Here is a 15,180-nt window from a genome sequence, read left to right as displayed (position 1 = left end):
CCTGCACCTGTGAAAGAGCAATTAACGGGTCTGGCAGGCCGGAATACCCCGGTAATTGCCCATTCACGGGTGCCAGACTTTCTTGCCGGTTTGGAGGTAGCCTTGCCGGTTTTACTGGCAAGGCTACCTCCAACTTTGTAATGATTGTGTGTTATAAATACAAAATAATTTGTACATTTTCAAGTAATCATTTGTACAAAAAGGTATATTTGGGTGCAGTAAATATAAGTAAGGTTGATTTCTGTATAAGTGTTTGTTGCTTGATGGGTTGAACATGTTCTCTTCTCCCCTATGCTTCTGGGCTTTGCGAGTACTACCTCCTGTCTGTGGACATGCATAATGTCAGTGGACTCTACAGCTGCTAAATTGGGGGTGAGTATAATATAAAGAACTTGTAGCAGATAAAGGGTGCACTGGTAAAAACCTATGAAAGTCAATGAAAATACTTTGTTAAAGAGAAGTTATGGTTACGTTGCTCTAATTAAAACCTATGACATTCAGTGAAAAAACTTAGTTAAAGCGACGTTACGGTTACAAGTAAAACCGAAAAGCCATTGAAATTTGCCAGTTATGGTAAGCTATGCAACCATAACTCGCACCACCACCACCGTCCACTGCTAAGACTAACACCCAGGACATCAAAGATGACATCACAAATGCCATTGGGCCTCATTACGACTCAGGCGGTAAGGGGTTTACGGCGGCGTAAACAGCGCCGACCCTTACCGCCTGATTACGAGGTCCCTTAGCGCCATGGAGGTTTTAACACCTGCAGGTGTTAAAATCCATGGCGCTAAGGGACCTTGATGTTAATTACGCCACCGTAATTTACGGTGGCGTAATTAACGCCTTCCCCACTCCCATTATGCCCTATGGGGCAAAATGGGAATGGGGAAGGGAAAATGGGAAAATGGGGATTTACCGCCCCGCCAAGGTTGGAATGGGGCGGTAACTTACCGCCTGGGTCGTAATGAGGCCCATTGACTATATGTGTACATACATTTGTGTGTATATTCTTTAACATGTCTACCTCATCATTGCAGAATCATCTCAGCACACTCATCGGTGTACCAACATCATCGGGCCCTATTCTCAAAGGGCTAGTTGCTCAAATGTTTGGTGCCTGATTTATAGCATAACTGTTAATGGTGATTGTAACTTTGTAGCTTGGAAAACCTCTGGAAGGATTGAGGTTATACACATGAGGAGGTACAACACAAGCAACACAAGTGAATACACTCAGCATAGTCTATATCAACAGATTAATTCACAACAAAGAATGAGCAACAAGTATAACACATTTGAAAATCTGCTGCAATATGTTTTCTTTCAATACATATAAAATGAATGTGTTTGTAGCAGAAGCGCCATGTGTAGTCATATTCGATTTATAGGAACTTAGATAAGGTTTCAATGTGTGTAACTTATCTCATGTTTCTTTGTCTCGAGGGATGCAATGACCTGAAATCTACCAGATGAAAGTAATGCATTAAATAAAACCTGGGCTTTCAGATCTTAAGAGCCGCAGCGTTTGGTAGGCGCCAGTAGATGTTGTATCATAATTCTGTGATAAGCAACCGGAACAAAAAGAAAAAAGTTAATAAAGCCTGCTTGCTAGTTCCAGGAATGTATCTTAACGCCATTATGCCCATCAAGGTAATACATTAAAATGTAGGCCGCTGGGAACACGATAAATAGACTCCAGAGATTCAAGTCATAGCATGTAACATTCTATTGTCAGAAAAAGAAGAAAAATAAAACTCCTTGGGTTTTCTAGAGGGAACAGAGGAGAGCAGCCATAAAGTGTGGTGAAGATGACAAGTCTGCAGAAAAGGAATTAAATTAATCTTTGCACGTTGTTCACTCCAGATTGCCTCCTCTAGTGACTTGTTGGTATATTTCCTCTTTTTAAAGACTTCTTATTGGTTCAGATAGAGTAATGCTTACGGAAAGCCTGATGGGAATGTCTTGCTGCATGGCACCTCCATTTTCTTATCTTTCTGCTTTAGTTATGAATGTAGGCAGAAGAGCAGATGGTAATATGTGGAAGAGGCAAAGAGAAGCAAGTCTTCAGCAAAGTCAGTGATAGAGTGGCCTCGTACAGCACCCCTCTGCCATATGATGTGGCCTCACTGCCCCAGGATCTGTAAGAAAAGAGGGGAGGGTTCTTGGTGGGATAGTGTAGGCAGATGTGAAACCTGAGATCAGTTCGTATGTGACCTTGCTGCACCTGGCTCTCTAAGAAAAGAAGGATGGATTGTTAGTGGGATAATGGGAGAAGCAGATGTGAAACCTGAGGTCAGGTCGTATGTGGCCTCACTGCCCCAGGCTCTGTAAGAAAAGGGGAAGGGTTGTTAGTTGGATAGTGCGGGCAGATGTGAGACCTGAGTGCAGGTTGGATGTACACATGTCCTGTGTGAGGTTTTGCTTCTATAGCTTTGTGGGACAGCTTTGAGAATGTGTTATCCGGCAGGCAGAGGGCTATGTCGGAGAGGTTAACCTTGTTATGGGCGATTTCCTTAGATAATGAATGGAAAAAGGTCATAGTTAATAAGGTTAATATACATCAGGTAGGCCTGCAGCTGCCTCTGTTCAACATGTGCAGATATATAGTGGTAAGAGATTTTAGAGGGGAGTAGGTTAGTTAAGTGGTGTAGACAGATTGAGGAATGTGTAGTGGGGTAAGAGAAATAATGTTGCGCGTCCTCTGGGAGTGAGGTAGCGTGCATCTGCTGGTGAAGTGATTAGTCAGCTTGTTGGATGCTTCCAATAATAATCATTTGAATCTGGTTCAGTTGTGGGAGCGCAACACAAGTAAGCCTGTGGTCTGATAGGTTGATGCATATGGTTTTGTGATGGTTTCTTTAATTCTTGTGATGGTTAGTAGCATAATAATTTGTGCATTTTCACATACTACTCAAAATAGTTGTACGCAATTGTTGTCGACACAGTAAATACTGGGTGTTTCTGGTTCGGACTATAAAGTATCCGACAGACGTTGCACAGTAAAAAACAGTTGCCTGAAGGTGCCGAACTGTCATCAGGACAGAAGTGATGAGAAACAGGTGTTCTGATGCACCTGAGGACAAGAGAAGGAAAATGTGTCTCAGAGAGGTGTAACTACTAGACAGATTAATAATAATTAAAAGGGGTGCTGCATGTCCAGGGCCTACTTTAAGGGTGTCGTCTCGTGAATGGATTGAATGTCAGAACGCAGTCTAGTAGTACTGGTAAGCTTGATTGATGATCCTGCAATAGCTAGGATTTAGAGGAAAATAACATTGCATAGATTGACATCAGATGATGTAACTGAAGAATAGAAAAGGTGGGTGTAGATCAGTCCACAGAACATACCTTGAGTGCAAAGCATGTTCAGACCAGGTTCCGTTCGTGCTGGTAGTGGACCAGGTCGTGATAGAAATCAGAGTACTATTGGTTGCTGTACATATGGTGGCTCAAAACCACTTGGGTAAGGGTTGGCTCGGTACCTAAAAGGAGGGAGGATTGCGTTGTTAACATCACAGATAGTTTAAAGTGGAAAAAGCATCCATGCCAGTATCGTAGCGTTTGTGCAAAGTGAGGTATCCGGCACTAGTAAGAGAACGTCATGATCGCGGGTGACTCGTGAAATAATTGTGATTCTGTAGATGAATTCTAAGGGATTTGGTGGCGAGCTGTGCCGCTGGGGATTGTGGCATGCAGCGGACTGGTGATCTACACGATTGATGGTGTAGTCAGAAGGGGCCGTATGTCCCGAAAAGTGCTGATGATATCTATAAGTGAAATCAAGCATGCGCGATCGCTACTGAATGCCGTGTCTGATGGGAGACAGGGGGCCACCATTAGGACGTGATGAATTCTACAAGAAGGGGTGAACAAGGGATCATTTCAAAACTGTGAGATTGAGGGCATCATAAAAACGAATGCAGCTTAGCCGTGTAGGAGAGCTGTGTCGGTAAGCTGTAACGAAGCGCAGATAGTGTCCCGTCTTTGCGCATGCGTGTCGCGATGGGACCGGTGCGCACATAGGATAAAGAACACTGTTTGGATAGTGAAACTTTATAGAATCGCGAAGGCTAGCAAGGTGCTGGTGGACGCGGAATGGTAATTTGAAAAGTTTCAATAGTCCTGGTGTGTGCGAGGTAAAGCCACAGTTGGTGTAAATTCTGGCTCAAGAAACTGGTGTTAATTGTGTTAGAATATGCTGTACTGCCCAAAAAAAAGGTTCCCTGTGCTCCCAGCCTCTTCACATTCTGTTTCATACATACAGTCACATTGCATGTGTAGGGTATCATGTTTGAGGAGCTCCCACCAAAGAAGATGTCTGTTTAAAGAGCTTGATGGCTGGTTGGAACTGGGCTGACTAAAGTGCAACATTAAAAACTCATCCAAATTAGGTCTCATATCATATGCACAAAATAGTTTGTTTCCCTGGTTGTAGTGTAAAAAGACAGTTTCTGAAAGTAGCAGCAAATGCTGCTGACCACTTAAAGTTTACTTCTGGGGGATTGTGAAAATGTTAGGAAAGTAAGTTGCAACACGATGGAGAAGGGCACACTGGTCATTAAAGGCTGTGGTAGGAAGGGCTGCAGTAGTGCAAAGAGGGATTTTCATCACTGGTTCAGTGGTCAATCCTCCAGGCTAATCCAAGGCTGCATTGGGAGCTCTTGCTTGCAATGATTTCTATTCAGGAGAGGTCCATTTTAACTAAGATGCTGGCCTAATGCATAACTGGCATGATAGCAGAATCTATCCAGTAAGAGAAATTGCCAGGACTTGTTAGTGTGAGAGGCATTGTCAGAGCAGAGAGGACACAGTGATTGAGAATTCCTCTGGAGGGGGTCATTAATATTCAAAAAGAAGATGTATGCACAGATGTCTAAGTCCACAAAGCAAACGAAAAGAAGGGCAAGTGATTTACCAAATGTACATATTAACACATATTTTTATTAAGATTTAACACTCATAAAATGATCACATTACATAAAATTGACTGTCAACACGCAATTTATAAAACACATAAAACCTATACTTTACAAAACACAAGGAAGGCCAATACTGTGGGTAAGTTTTTAGTAGTTATAACACATCTCCGTGTGGAACTTCACACTGGAGTAAATTCTCGTATTCTTAGATTTTTTTTGTGGATTTTCAAACCCAACTTGTACAAGTTTCTGTCCTTAAAACACAGACAAATGTAGGACATTCATCAGGGGTAAAATTGCATGGTGTTTACAACAGTGATGGTATTTCTTTTCCTATCACTTTCTTTCTGCCAATTCTTCATAAAATGGTGAGCCCTGCGGGTTAAAGACAACGGCCCTCATTACGACCCTGGCGGAGAGGGGTTTACGCCAGCGTAATGCATGGCGTACCTCTCCGCCAGATTACGACTTTCCATAGCGCCATGGTGATTTTTACGCCCGGATTTTCCGGGTGGAAAAATCCATGGCGCTACGGGTCCTCTCGTTAATTACGGCACCGAAATCTACGGTGGCGTAATTAACGCCTTCCCCACTCCCATTATACCCTATGGGGCAAAAATGGGAATGGGGAAGGGTAAATGGGGATTGGGGACTTACCGCCCCGCCAACGTCGGAATGGGGCGGTAAGTCCGCCAACCCCCATGGCGGAGTTGGCAGCTCTGCGCCATGGTCCATGGTGCAAATTGCACCATGGATCTCCGCCAGGGTCGTAATGAGGGCCAACGTGTGTTACTGGTATGTTTGGATCTGTTTTATCAATAGACTACAGAAAGAACCCCGATCCACATAGGGGGCTACGTATGTTTACGTACCGTTTAGAGTGTGGTAAATGAATCCACAGTCTGAAACCAAAACATTGGTGTTGGAAGGGGCGATTTCCTGCCCATTAGGGAAGATCACTCCAAACCTCCTCTTCAAGTCTACAGGACACAATACACAAAAATACAGGGGAGACTGTCTCAGAATCAAGGAATTTACCTCTCGAAATTGCTCTTATGATAAATCTAGGTGCACTTACTCACAGGGCATATAGATGGTTTCTACCCATGTATGAAGTACACCACCCGTTTCAATGGGTGAAGTTTTTGTGGCACGATGGAAATCTACAACACAAAAAGTGTGAAAAGGGTGTAAGCGCCTAAAAATGTTTGGTAGGGAGATTCTTTACTATAGAAACTGTGATCACTAAATCCCAAATGCATATTGATGTAAAAGACTCCAGCAGATGTATCAGGGTAGTCATATTGGCTTTTAAACCAAAAATGTGTTACAAAATACATTTCATGGTAAAAACTGGACCCTTACAAATTTAAAGGCAAAGGTTAGTCATCTTCATGCCCAAAAAGGGGTCAGAGACACCCTAAAATTCCCATCTCACCTTAATTTCAAAGGATTTCCTGGCCGGATCCACTGTTGACTAATTTGCGTGCCGTTTGGGCATTCAAAATGGCTACTATAAATATCACGCGTATCGCGTGATGACGTCATGCGTAGCGTGATAACGTGATGACGTCATTGCATTCTAACGCGACGGTCTACACGCATATGTGTATGTATCCATGGGATTTGTAGTTCAATACAATCCCAAGCGTTTCCCTTAGGAATGCCTCTGGAGAGCCTTGGTTATGGCCTTTCAAAAATGCCCTATTGCAAAGACACGATTACGCATGTTAATAGGATGTTATTCCCATGCACTCTGTGGCCATTAGGAGGCAGCATTTTGCCCCTTTTTATTTGCTGTCCATTAAGGCACACCTTTCATGATTACACAAAGCACATTTCCCGGGTATTTCTCAATGCGCCTTCAAAAGAGATGCATTAAATGTAGACAATGGATAAACATACTAATTGAAATGGATTTCGCCAGTCTTTTGGCAATGTCCAGCAGGGAATATAGTTATGAATTGGCAGTACACACACAAATATTGTCAGTGAAATGCACTGATAAGATAATATTAAAGGGTCGTGTTTCTGCTTATAACGAACGTAATGATGTTTAAAAGGGAGGGGTATAAAGAGCCTGGATATGGGGGAATCGAAATAAAAAAGAGATCTGTACATTTGTTAATCCTGTGTATAAAAAAAAAATAAGGAAGTCCACATTAACTTTCCTATATGATACCTGTGTAAATTAATGTGCCTCCTGTCCATATTGTTTGTGTGTGTGTGTGTGCGTTGGTGTCTGTGTTTGTGTGTGTGTAGGTTTGGGTCTGTGCGTGTGTGCATGTTTATGTGTGTGACCTGCACATAATGTTTTGAAAGCAGTAGGTGTGGTGTGGATACACACCCATGGTAAATGTTTTTGGGTCTGGTTTTAATTTCTTAGAGATCAGAAAAAAAGACTTCCATTGAGTTGTGTAATGATACAGCATTGATAGTTCACAAGAGGCATGTATTGCTAAAAGGCCTATAGACTCTGCAGAGGTGTGCATGATGTAGACTTTCAACCATCAGCGATTGCTTACCTGAGTACCGTTGAGGTTGGTATTTAGTCATGATATGTGAGTTACCAGTGAGGTCAACATAGTGAGGTCCTAGCATTGAACACAAGCCAGCATCATTGTGTGCTGGGAGCACCCAGCAAGCCTCTTTGGAAGCTGCAGAAGCAGTGTTCCACCTTGTTAATATGTAAATGACCACGCTTCACGTTGATGCTTGTCTTTATAGAGAGGCTTTATTTCTTTAGTTCATCCAAGAGAAAGGCCCCCAGCTGTGGCTGTCCTCCTGCTCTCAATCCTCTCTCTCTCTGCTGCTAGAATGTGGAACCTTTGCTTAATCATAACAACAAAGGTTCCTTGGTAACTAGGTTACATGGCAGCAGCTGAATTGATGTGATTGTAAACTCAATGAAGTAAATGTAACAACCTCCTAACACACCTCTGCACAGGAAGGTAAGCCCAAACGGGCTATTTATAGGCTCCTTTCCGACAAAAGTTTAAAAATGGTAAAGGTGCGAAGCGAGCACTCCCACCCACCCTATTTTGGGCAGAATTTGTGTTGCTGCACTGCCATCTACTGCACACACTTTGGGGGTGCTAACTGTAAGGATATTACCTTACATCACTTAATTTGGCCATTGAACTTCATCTTTTTCGAAAACACCAAAAAAAAGCCTGCTGCCGCCTCGTGGGGTGGGATCATCTACTTTGTGAGGCTGCTGCCTTGCTGATTTGGCATCCCTGCCTACATCCTCCAATTGCAGGCTCCAGAAGAGGGTAGCCGGCCCACACTCCTGTCTGTGCCTGTCCGGGCATGGTAGCGCTCTGGACGGCCCCTGCCCTCCAACAAGCTATAATGCTGGCCGGCATAAACACAATCTACTACTCATCGCACTCCGTTTACCCTTCACGTGAGTGATGGATGGACATCCATTTTCCACTTCTCCCCTTCACCTGCCCATTAACACTTGCATTCTCTTGCCTTTCTCCTTTGACCATTCGACTTACTCAATGCATTCGGAGTGCCTCATTCCAAATGATTTGTTAGCCGTGGTATCTACTTTCATTGCATCGCCTCCTGCATTTCACTGTGTTGTGGATCCAATAATGTAAAATCAAATGTTTAAATTTTCTTCTCTTTATACATGGATTTTAACTTGCTCCTTTGCAAAGGTTCTACTTGAAATTATTCTTGTAAATGAACTAAATGCAAATAAATATAAAAAAAAAAAAAAAAAATCGGATTTATGTGTGTGCTCATCTTGCATTTGCTTGTGACTGCGCTGACTGGTTATCCCCCTTTATCCACTGTTCTGTTTGGTTTTCTGTTCCCTCACCGTCTTCAGATCCGGCCGTTTCATCCCAGTCCTGTTAATTCTCCTTGTGCCCCTGCTCCCTCCTTGCCTACTTACTCCCAGTACCTCAGCTGCTCTGCCAGGTTCAAATATACCACATGATGTGTCCCACACTATGGCACTTCTTATTCTCCTATCTTCTCTAACGGCTTCTCTATTTCCTATCCTTCTCCTCTCACTAAGTCTGGCAGGAAGGAGCTCAAGAAGGACACACTGGGCTCAAACCCAGGCCTGCCTATCGCTGACTCCTATGTCAGTGCTTCCGCCAGAGAGAGCCTCACAGACCTCCTCTTTGATGTTCCTCCTCCCGACCTATGGACTCTTCATATCGTCTCTCTGCTCTCTCCCTGCACTTCCACACACATTAACGGTATGCACCAAAATTGTTCGATGTCCTGGTTGTAGTGTAAAAATACAGTTTCTGAAAGTAGCAGCAAATGCTGCTCACCATGTAAAGTTTACTACTCGGGGGATTGTGAACATTTTAGGAAAGTAAGTTGCAACAAGATGGAGAAGGGAACACTGGCCATTAAAGGCTGTGGTAGGAAGGGCTGCAGTAGTGCAAAGAGGGATTTTCATCACTGGTTCAGTGGTCAATCCTCCAGGCTAATCCAAGGCTGCATTGGGAGCTCTTGCTTGCAATGGTTTTTATTCAGGAGAGGTCTATTCTAACTTAGATGCTGGCCTAATGCGTAACTGAAATGGCAGCAGAATCTATCCAGTAAGAGAAATTACCAGAAAGTGTTAGTGTGGGTAGGCATAGTCAGAGCAAAGAGGACGACGTGATGGCGAATGCCTGTCGTTTATGGCCTTTCAAAATGGCCTGTTGCAAAGACAACAATTACACATGCTAATAGGATCTTAGTCCCATGCACTCGGTGGCCATTAGGAGGCAGCATTGTGCCCCTTTTCATTTGCTGTCCATTAAGGCGCACATCTTTCATGATTACACAGAGCGCATTTCCCGGGTATTGCGTAATTCGCCTTCGAAAGATATGCATTAAATGTAGACAATGGATGAACATACTAATTAAAATGGATTCCCTAAGTGTTTTGGCAATGTCCAGCAGGGGATATAGCTATGAATTGGCAGTACACACCACACTGCCATGTTACCCATGGAAGGCGTAGTCGACCACACTGCCGGTTCTTATTAGATTAGTGCTAGATCAACATATTGGTGAGATTCTCTGCAAATGGTTTTAACTCCCTGAGACTACAATTATAAATATGTTAATATGGATAATGTTAAAGCAGCCTGTACAGTGAACGACCCAATACTGTCACAATGACATGCCACATGCCTTTGCGTCCTGATTCCTGTAATGCAGTCTCAAGCACATCTGAGACGCCATACTATTATCTGAGCACCAGTCTCATGGTCAACGTGTCCCTGCTACAGTAAAATGTTCCCTGCAAACCATTTCATCAAAATATTTCAAATAATAATATGACATGTCCTGGCATTTATGTTCCTATGGAGAGTTGATCAGGTCAATATTTGAGTTCCAAAGAGCAATGGACTGTGGGTCTTTGTACATCTCAAGTTGGGTTTGAAGATGCTGTGACAATGTTCAGAATATTTAATTACAGGTGAATGAAGATGACATCTCCTTGCCAAGTCAATAATCTGTAGGTAACATTCTGGACATTAGGGCTGTTCAGATATTGTGCAAATATTGTCAGTGAAATGCAGTGATAAGATAATATTAGAGGGAAGAGTGTCTGCATATAGCGACCTAAATTATGTTTAAAAGGGAGGGGTAGAATGAGTCTGGATATGGGAAATCAAAATAAAAAAGAGTTCTGTACATTTGTGAATGCTTTCAATAAAAACTTTGCTATGTGATCCCTGGGTATGTTTATGTGACTCCTGTCCATATTGTTTGTGTATGCGTGTCATGCGTCTGTGTGTGTGTCTGTGAGTGTGAATGTGTGTGACCTGCACATCATGTTTCGAAGCAGTAGTTGTGGTGTGGATACACTCCCATGGTAGATGTTTCTGGGTCTGGTTTTAATTTCGTAGAGATCAGAAAGAAAAACTTCCATTGAGCTGTGTAATGATACAATACTGACCGTTCATGGCAGGCATGTACTGCTAAAAAGCCTATAGACTCTGCAGAGGTGTGCATGATGTAGACTTTCAACCATCAGTGGTTACCTGAGTACCACTGATCTTGATAATTTAGGAACATAGTGAGGTCATGATAGGCCTTTGCTTCTGTACAGGAATCTCATGGTGGGGCAGAATAGGTAACATCTCAAGCATGTATGATAGTGAAATCTTACATCTTTCATTAGTTACAATGAGGGTTCAATACTACAATACGATACGTTCATGGTAATAAGGGAGGGATGCAGCAGAGTAGACCAGAGAACCAGGAGTCCGCATTCTAATTCAGGTTCAAAACTTGACCCCACCAAAATTGTCTTCAAGACCATATCCATTTAGCTCTGTATTCCTAAAATTGTAAACATTTCAATGTAAATGTATACAAATACAGCTATTCCAAGGGACACTTAAATTATTGGCCTCACCACAGGGTCACCAGCAACCTTGTAACACTGTTTCCACCTCCTGAGTTCCCAGTGCCACCGGGATATTACGGCAGGTGGCCGAAACGTTAAATTCTCATTCGCGTTGAGTCCCAAAGGGCTCCACGGGATGGAGACCCATAGAACTCCACGGGAATGGGAACAGGGAAGCACTGGCACCGTTTGACGATTGCAGTGCTTCAGTGGCGACCATGCCTGTACAGGCCTGAACTCCGGGAAGGTCGGGATTGTCGGGGGATCCGTGGCTCCTACTGACATTGCTGTAGTATCGTGGTCTGGAAAGGTTGCCGGTACTTTGCTACCGGCACCCTTATTTCTGGACTGCCATACTTAGAATGAGGGCCAATGTCATGACCCCTATGCCATAACATGCTGATTTCTGTAATGCAACATTCATGATTGAAGTGATCCTGCCACAATAAAATCTCCCCTGCAAAGCAATCAATCAAAAATACTTAATATGTTAAAACTAGTTGTATCTGAGTTACAAGTAGGCACGGGCAAACTATATTACAAGATTAGAAGATGAGTGAGTTCATGGCAGGCATTTTCGTCTAAAACGCCTGATTTGTGTGAGGTAGGCCATGCATGATGTCACCAAACATTCTTCGGGCATTTTGCATGATCACCATGCAGATGAGTGCAATTACATGAGTCCATGACAGCCCTGCACCTGTGAAAGACCAGTAAAACACACAAAAGCAGAATCTGCAAACAACTGTTTCAATCCAACCTGCTTTTGCTGCAGCAAAGTTGCATTATCATTCATGAATACAGCATCCAACACCTGGTCTCATGAGACAACTGCTAGAATATTTGGAAGTCCACGCTCTCCTACTAAGTCTTAACATGATAAATAAGGCAAACTTAATCAACACCTAAAGGGCCTGGAAATGGCTTCTTACCTAGGAACTGAGGTTACAAGATTGTGCATAATGTTGTGAAGATTGAGGTTTTTGGACATCTTTCCTCTTGTTGTGATGTCTCATTTTTCCGGCACTGGCTTTGGATCGCAGTCTTCTGTCCAGCTGTGAATACATTGTCTAGCCCCCCTTCTGGTGCACTCTCCGTCTACCCTCTACCATGTCATTTCTGGAGATCTCAGAAGTCACTGCAAACAATGTTATGCAGTACGAAACACCCATGAATACATACAATAAGTGCATTCCCTGAAGTCTTTATTCTTGATTTTGTTTGTTCTGATGAAAAAAAAAAAACAGTTGTATTTTCTTTAGGTGACAACGCCATTGTTGCCCTGCAAGGAAGTTTATTTTTAAGAACTGCTCCCTTTGCATGCTACTATTTCCAGAACCATGCTTCATCCTGTAACTTCCATGAAGTTAAAATAACTTAAAATCCATGCTTTTCTGAAGATTCAATTCGGCCTCATTGTGAGCTTGGCAGTAATCTGGTTATAAATCTGGTGAATTACCACCAAACCTGTTTACCATTACCATATCTCAGTCCTGTGGGCTTACCATGGAATTAAAAGTGGTGGAAGTGTGATGAAAATCCCAATTTTTGGAGTCCCTAGGTCTCCGTGGGGACTTCCACATAATTACTGTGGGTGGTAATTCTGATGTGGTAATTCCGATGATTTCTTTACCCTAAGGTGGAGGATTTACTACCGGCATGATGCAGTAAGTAAATCCTCCACGTCATGATCAAACCTGGAATGCGGCGGCCCAGTAAAAACCCTGGTAATTCAACTTCCTCCAAAAAATAAACTTGAAGAATCCCTGAACTTCTTAGGCCTCAATATCATACAATTGCAGCAGCATGGACACAATGTGCTGCTGTCACATTTTCCTTAGTGCTAGTGCACGCGCAGTGCAACTGCGATGGCATGCATGCAAATACACATGTGCAAGCACTGCTTAGGATTCTAAAAATCCTGCAGATGCAATTGAAAGCCCTCGCTGTCCAATAAATGTCTACAATATCAGTGTGAAATTATTGAACCCTGAAGTGGATGAGCTGCTTCATAGGTTCACGTGGCTGTAATGTGGTGGCTGACTCTGCAGGCAAAACCACTAGGTCACTGTGTTTTATAAAGTAAAGCATAAGATGTTGCTCATTTCAGAGAGAATACCTGGTTGTCGCCGACCTGAAACGTACCCAAGTAAAGATCACCTGAGATCGCTTGGAGATCTGGTTGGAAGAGGTCCATATGCTTGTCATTGCACTTCACAGGCGGATAGACAGCAGGTCTGGGGTATAGAAGGTCCACTGTCCCAATGATGCTTGAACAGTTGTGTCCTCCAATGTAAAGACTTTGGCTCGATGGTTATCTTTGTCAGACTTGTAAGAATGATTTTATGTTGTAGATACTTACTACCATACCTATCGTTAGTCCCCCCTTCAAGGATGTTAAGGAGGACAGTATTACACTGATACTGTTCTACTTACCAAACTCACTGGTACTCACAAAGGCTTACACCAGAGCACGTGTTGAGGTGTACCTGGGCATCTCTGATTTGTTTCTGCTTTCTTATACCTCATTCACCAAGCTGGAGGTTGCTGGAACATTTCTGTTTTTTGTGAATCACATTTGAACAACGTAAGATTTGCTCTGGTTTAACGCATTCTGAGTCAGATATAATATAGCCATGAGCATGTGCTGGATTATAAGGCTGAACCCCGAATCACCAGAATGTTCACAATGTTACAGTGATTTGGGTTACACCAAATCCTTAATAGATTCAGGTGACAGATTTTTTTTAAGTTTATGACATTTCATGCTGATAAAATGTTTCTAAAACATTGGGTTGAAGGGGTCAGTGTTAAAGAAGATATTTGCAGACACTTAAGGTCCTTGTTGCTCACTTTGGGCTTCATCACAAGTTGAGCGGTAAGTGGCTGTAACGGAATAAGCACTGCCAATACCGCTCCGCTGGATCACAAGCTGGCGCAAAGACTGGTGACTGTAAAATCAACTGGTGCTATTACAGCCAGTCCTATTACAGCCAGCGCTATTACAGCCGGCAGTATCTGCACCGGGAATTCCAAGTACCATCACAGCTGCATCACAAGTCCATTCACAGTGGTATTAGCACCGAAAACTGGCACTAATACCGCCAAACACAAGCACAATTATCTTCCGTATCCAACTGGATGTAAATGAACACAGGTGTCAGAAGCGAAGCCCAGGTGCTCACAATGCATTCCAGAGGGCCACATAAGGCACACCCCTAGCACAAACACTGTTTCCAACACCATGCTGCCATTATTCACTGTGAGCTGGAACAGACAGCTGCTTATACTTTATATATTTGTAACGCGGCGCAGCTCGCAAGCATCAGGGCGCGACAAAAACACGAAGGGAGAAGAGATCACAGGACTACATAAAACAGAGAAGAGATGGACTCAATAAGAGTCTGAGGCTGAGTATGTAACAAATTACTGAAAGAGTAATGTTTTCAGCTGCTTTCTAAAGGAAAGGTAGTTACTTTCCAGCCTAAGATTGCCCGGAAGCTCATTCCACAGAGCAATTGCCTTGGTGGGAAAAGCCCTCCCAAGTCCAGTGGCTTTTACTCTGGTGTGGCCGGATTTGAGTAGCCCTTGTTTAGCTGATCTTAAACTTCGGCTTTGTTCGTACCAATTGAATTCCCTTTTGAGAAATGATGGAGCCGTGCCGTATAGGCATCGGTGGACCAACGTCAAAGATTTGAATTGAATGCGCTCCTCTATGGAGAGCCAATAAAGGCCAATTCTGTCTTGGGTAATATGGTCACACTTGGGTCTCCCGGTGATGGTTCTGACTGCGTTATTTTGGATCATTTGGCATTGTTTAATGCAGTTATTGCTAGACTCAAGCATCATTGCAATCCCATAATCGAGTCGGGA

General features: G+C 43.1%; 1 long non-coding RNA gene across 1 annotated transcript in view; it reads right to left on the bottom strand.

The window, feature by feature from the left end:
* The window catches only part of LOC138473220 (uncharacterized), a 162,427-nt gene extending 156,017 nt beyond the window's left edge, over nt 1-6,410 (bottom strand). The window contains exon 1 of the long non-coding RNA XR_011268744.1: nt 6,364-6,410. This is a non-coding gene — a long non-coding RNA (uncharacterized lncRNA). The remainder of the gene's footprint in view (nt 1-6,363) is intronic.
* Nucleotides 6,411-15,180: the final 8,770 nt, after the last annotated feature.

The sequence above is a fragment of the Ambystoma mexicanum genome, chromosome 8 (assembly GCF_040938575.1).
Source record: "Ambystoma mexicanum isolate Mex_15411 chromosome 8, UKY_AmexF1_1, whole genome shotgun sequence".
NCBI classification, from domain to species: domain Eukaryota; kingdom Metazoa; phylum Chordata; class Amphibia; order Caudata; family Ambystomatidae; genus Ambystoma; species Ambystoma mexicanum.
This window is presented reverse-complemented; position numbering and strand designations above follow the sequence as displayed.